This window comes from Limulus polyphemus, unplaced genomic scaffold (assembly GCF_000517525.1).
Source record: "Limulus polyphemus unplaced genomic scaffold, Limulus_polyphemus-2.1.2 Scaffold1357, whole genome shotgun sequence".
In the NCBI taxonomy this organism is placed as follows: domain Eukaryota; kingdom Metazoa; phylum Arthropoda; class Merostomata; order Xiphosura; family Limulidae; genus Limulus; species Limulus polyphemus.
The window spans coordinates 53087-58895 of NW_013666967.1; the positions used below are offsets into that span (position 1 = coordinate 53087).

Below are 5809 nucleotides of genomic sequence, written 5' to 3' on the forward strand. Positions count from 1 at the left end.
CCATTTAAGGAGAAGCGTAGAAAAAAAAAAGACTCGTGTTAAATGACCACTACATGTTTCAGAACAGCTGCAGTGGGTCCCAATACCATCTTCACTGCAGAGGCTACAATGGTTTTGAGTAGCTAGATTGAAGCCAGTCCTCACTCCAGGCAATATTGTAGATCAATAGCAGTGGTCATCGAAGATGCTTTCACATCCTCTTACTTTCTGAGATATTGTCATTTTTTTTCTGGAGTCCAGATTCACACAATTCTTAGATAATGGATACACTTAAATTTGGAGACTATCCTCCCAGTCACTTTCATTTGGGTAGTTGGATAATTAAAGCTGGTGATAGCCAAATGGAGGGTCACTGCTGCTTGATACATCCCAATTCATGAGCATGGCCTTCCATCTATCTATGTGAGTGACCAGACAAAGCAATGTTTTCAATCGAGTTAGGGCTCCTGTTCATTCAGACCAAGCTATCAGTTATAAACAACAGCTTTAAAGTCAGGGCATAATCATTCTCCTGTAGCCCAGCCAAATGCCAGATATGGACCCTATTGAGCATATGTGGTTAATTCTTGATAGTTCATTGCAAAAGCATCCCAAACAACCACCTTCTAAGGACATTCTTATTTAAGTTCAATACCAGAGTATGGTTGTGTCTTGTAATCTATTACCAGCATAAACAATTATCAGCGTAATTCATTACTGGTCAGTTTACTACCATGTAATTTTACATCATCAGTCAAAGGTTAGCACATCTTACATATCAATAAGTGAGACAATTATGAAGAATTTTTATCAAGAATCTACAATCTATTAGTAAGTACTGATTTTATTACTTAAGTAAAACGGAAGTTTCAGGTATTCTGTGATATATATATATACGGGGTGGCCTAAAAAAATGTACCCATCCTTTAAGTTATGCAACCTCTGGATATCGATTCTAAAAGTTTTATTTTGATTTCAAACAATACTGGAGGATATCTAAAAATAAACCCAAAACCACTGACGAACCACAAATGATTTCCATCGAATCAGAGTTGAAAATTGGGTAACAGCGTGTCAGGCACACTGTCGTAGATGTCATGATTGTCTGACATGGTACTGTTTTGATTGAAATTAGTGCACTTATGGTTGTGCATACTCAACAATACTGCTCAAATCCACAACTAACATATTATGTGCTATAAAAATATTTATAATAAACTACTATTTCCTCATTAAAATGCACAAGTAAATCTAATGAAAAATTACACTTGCAATAAAAAATTGAAAGTTGATTCATAATTAAGTATACCAAATTTTTGAAGAACTAGACGGATTTCTTTCAAACAAATTCATATTTTTAAAAGTACATTTACTTTAACAAAATTGTCTACTTTTTATACAAAAAAGGGTAAAAAAGATTAAGGACCATTTGTCCTACATACTGTAGTAATTATTTCGTAAACAATGGAAATTGCCACTACACCAGTAATTTATTGTGCTCATTTCTAAAAAAAAAAAACTCTATGGGTCATCTTAAACTTTGAATTTGATAAACATGAGGAATTAAAAAGGAAAATGTTAATTTTTTAAAGTTTAATAATAATACTAACAATCTGAATAAGTAGTGTATTACATTGTCCATTTTACTGCACAAATAATACATGACACCATCATACAATCCTCAATTTCGGGTATTGTAAATACAGTGGGTGTATTATCACATTTCTGTCTTACATGTTGCAAATGGTAGATTCAATAAAGAATAATAATAATGGTAATGTTTCTTTCTGGAGTGGTTCTCTATTTACTTATTGGTAGGCTGTGTGTGTGTGTATATATGTCTGTTACTGCTTCGAAAGGTGTTTTTTTAAAGATATACTATTGTTAACTTTCATATTTATGTGGTATCCCAGTAACATATATCAAAGATATACAGCAAAATAGCTTTACTGTAATAAACTACCTTCTATACCAAATGTAAAGTTCATATGTGTAATTCTACCAGTTTAGCTAGTCAGATAAAAATTATTGGAGCCCAGCACAAATTTAAATGTGATTTTTTCTGAAAACTAAAGGTTGGATTTAAATTTTTATATTCCTCAAAGGTAGGTGTGAAAGGACAACTTCCTTGGAGGAGCAAACGGTCCCTTGTTGTCCACGTTATGTTATTTTTTTACTTATCTTTACCTTGTTTAATATTTGAGAAATTATATATTAAAAATAATAATGACAAGTCTTTGACTTAAGAAACAACATTTTACAAGGAACAAATAACCAACCTATGTATATTTTGATATTAACTTAATACTTTCTCTTGTGCACATATCAACTTACTGGTAATATGTCCACTACCCTTTTTATTATGAACTAATGTACTGATCGTACAAATATTATTTTTTGACAAAAAACAAGAATGATTTTCGCTATGTTGAGACAACAAAAGGCTACTTCCTTGTCATTCTCTACTGGCTCAGCAAGTGAAATACCGTAGTCACTTTTAAAACGGGAGACTCAAATTATTATCACCTCTCAACACATTCACTGCTGAAGATCCACATATTTGCGTGTTTAACATTCATTCGCATGTGCCCACAATGCACATGTGTGTCGTAGGTACAGAAATGTAAAGATTAAATGTTTCAATTTTATTATTATTATTACGTAATTGAAAACACAATGATCTCCTAATAAAGCTCTTATCAACACTTGCCGTAAATGATGCTAAGCATCGCAGCAGTTAACGTGTTAAAGGGATCATGTGTACCACGAACCTTCTTTATCTGCCATATCATTTTCTAACATCTCGCTAAACACAGGCTGTATTTCTTATTATTAACTTTAAAACATTTTTGTGGATATTACATAAAACACTCATCACTAAATGTTATCTCCACACTGAAGGATAAATAACAAGTCTTTAAATAAGCAGGATTCACATTCCAAAACTTTAGTAGCTCTCGATTTTAATGTAAATAGTGAAAATACAATTACTTCTTAGTTCACAATAACAAATGAAAAAGCAATCATAGTTGCACGTATTACATGATATGATTACTACAAACCTACATTTTCTCCCAGACATTTCATGCATGAATGAGAAAACAAACAAACTTGGATATCAATTTACCAAAAGTTACCTACCATTAGTAAACAAAATGAACTTAACTCAGATTGTTACTTAAAAGTCACAATGTATGAAATAAGGTAATGTATCTTTCTAATTGTGCATTAATTTGAAAACATTTCCTTATAAATGTATGTGTATTTTAAATTTTGAAAGCTAAGACTAATCAATCAACGAATACTTTCTGCTCACAGTAGGCCTATTTTCTCTATATTAAAAACACTTCATAAAGAGTGTAGATAATTACTGCTTTTATATCCTAAGGGATGATTTACATTACGAGTTATATTATTAAAATATTAATTTGAGCAATACTAACAAGAGTTTAACACTAATTTATTTATATTGGTATTTTGACTTATTTACTTTGGTTAAGTCTAACTCAATTAAAACTTTAATGCAGCATAAGCCAGTTTCATTTTGTTTTTGGGTTAGTCTGAGTTCAAACTCAAAGTTAACGGAAACTGAACTTATCAACAGGCTTACTGATTTCCAAAAGAAAAGGAAATATATGTGGTTCTTTTCAGACATGTACATACTGTGTAATCTGACTCTAAGCCCTAACATTTATAACAAGTAGCACGTATTTATCTAAAAGGACTTGAAGAAGTAACTATTACAATCAATTTAAAACCGTTGCCGAGCTAACTGTTAGTGTTAAGCCTACTCTTCATATGAGATATTTTCAAATGTTACTGTTAGCAACATACTTATTCAATATTATTATTAGTGCTAAGCTTATACCTATTTTCTAAACATGTGTTACGGGTTAGGCCTAGAACTGCCTCACGCACCAAACCATATTTAAAAATATAGTTAATATGCCGAATAAATGAGTGATTAGGCACCATAACTGATCAAATTTCTGTCATATTTCATAGCAACTTGAAGAACTTCTACGCTCATACACACGCTCACCTAAAATACTAAAATTAGTTACCTTCTATTCCAGCTTGTTGACAGATTTTGGTTGTCCGGGTTACCGTCGGTATGGCGTTGATTCCAAGGGCAACAGTTGCCAACTGCCTCCTCACATCATTTGCTAAAATTTGTATTCCAGCGCGTTTGCCTAACAAAATTCTTGCACAAATGCTTAATCAAATAATATTTGATAATCTTTCTCAAAAATATGTAAGACAATATAACATATTGCTATTTTAAATTTTTTATTGTAATCTTGATTTTACTCCAGAACAAAAAATAAACGATTTATTTGTTTTCGTGGAAGAAGATACAAACGTCTACACGATATTGACTACGTTGATTTGGCAGCCATGTTGTTTGCTAAGGACGCCAAGAAAAAAAAAGAAAAGAAGCCAGCAATATGGGAAACAAGAGTTAGTTGGAAAACTTTGATCACACGTAACATATTCATATATATATATATACATATATTATCCATAATATTTACAAAGTCTTTCTGTACCTTACGCAAGTTTAATAAACTTGCAGTGAACTCTTACAGTGGCAGAAATAAATTTAGCAATTTAAAAAAATAATAATAAATTTGTAATTACAATACTTTCGATAATTATCTGTTTATTAATTATTAATGTATATATAATGATATGTTGTAAGTTTTTATACTTTTCTTAATTTGGTATTTATTTGTTTTATCATCTTGTTTTTGTTTTGTTTTACGTTATACGGGTATATATATATATTCTTTTTTAACAATAATATTAATAGCACAATATTAACTGCGTAAGAAAAAAATATATAATAACTCTTTCATCTCCTGTTTATGATTATATAAATTAATGGTTTCTTCATCCTTTTGCTCTGATAGATTTATATTAACGTTATTGTTTTAGCAGGAATGGATATGATAAGTAATTTCTTGTTTATTTTAGTAGTTGTTTATTAATTTACTTTATTATATAGTGGATTTGTTTATGTATCCTGACGATAAAACATTCTTCTCACCGTGGATGAACAAATGAATGCTTCAATATATATATATAAATTCTCACTTCTATTGAGTGCGGGAAGTTTCTAGGTTCTAGGACTACTTTTATTAACTTTCCAGATCCAAGGCCATTTATATATATTGTTCTAATCTGTTCTATCGTTTGGCAGGTTCTTTTGGATTATATGGCAAAAACAGTGCGAGATCCAATCCATGTGGCAATAAAATCATTTTATTTCTTCTTTAACGTTCACCTATAGGCCTTACTTCAAAATCAAAACTTTTAAACACGAATTCCGAAACTATTATAGCTCTAATACACAAATAACGATTAACAACATTTTTTGATTGATAACAAACCCGACTAACTTACTGACTAGCTGACATAAATATCAAGTATAAGCAACCTGAATAGCTTTATTTGATTAAGAATTCATTCAACCTTTCATCGATCATTCATTTTTGTATTTATAGTTAACTCTCGCTTCTGCCAAGTACAGGAAGTTTCTAGATTCTAGGACTACTTTTATCAACTTTCCAGTTCTAAGATCATATATTGATTAGCAGCTCCCACTAGCAACAGCTACATTATAACATTAAAAACATAACTTAAAACACTGCACTCTACCTGGATTGGAGAGTACCTTGAACAATCCTATTACACACACACACACACACACACACACACAAAAAACAGTACACTAAACCGTCCCTTCATCAAATCCTCTTGTGGTGGTTTGCTCTTTATGCAGATGGGATGAGCTCCTGTTCCTCGTCATCACTGAGTGGAGAGGATG

The 5809-nt window shown here is 31.3% G+C and overlaps 1 protein-coding gene across 1 annotated transcript in view; it reads right to left on the minus strand.

Annotated features, from left to right (window-relative positions):
- LOC106463240 (transcription factor RFX3-like) overlaps positions 1 to 4132 on the minus strand; it is a gene marked incomplete at its 3' end in the record, with an annotated part of 56742 nt that extends 52610 nt beyond the window's left edge. Inside the window, exon 1 of the mRNA XM_022390685.1 lies at positions 4044 to 4132. The remainder of the gene's footprint in view (positions 1 to 4043) is intronic.
- Positions 4133 to 5809: the final 1677 nt, after the last annotated feature.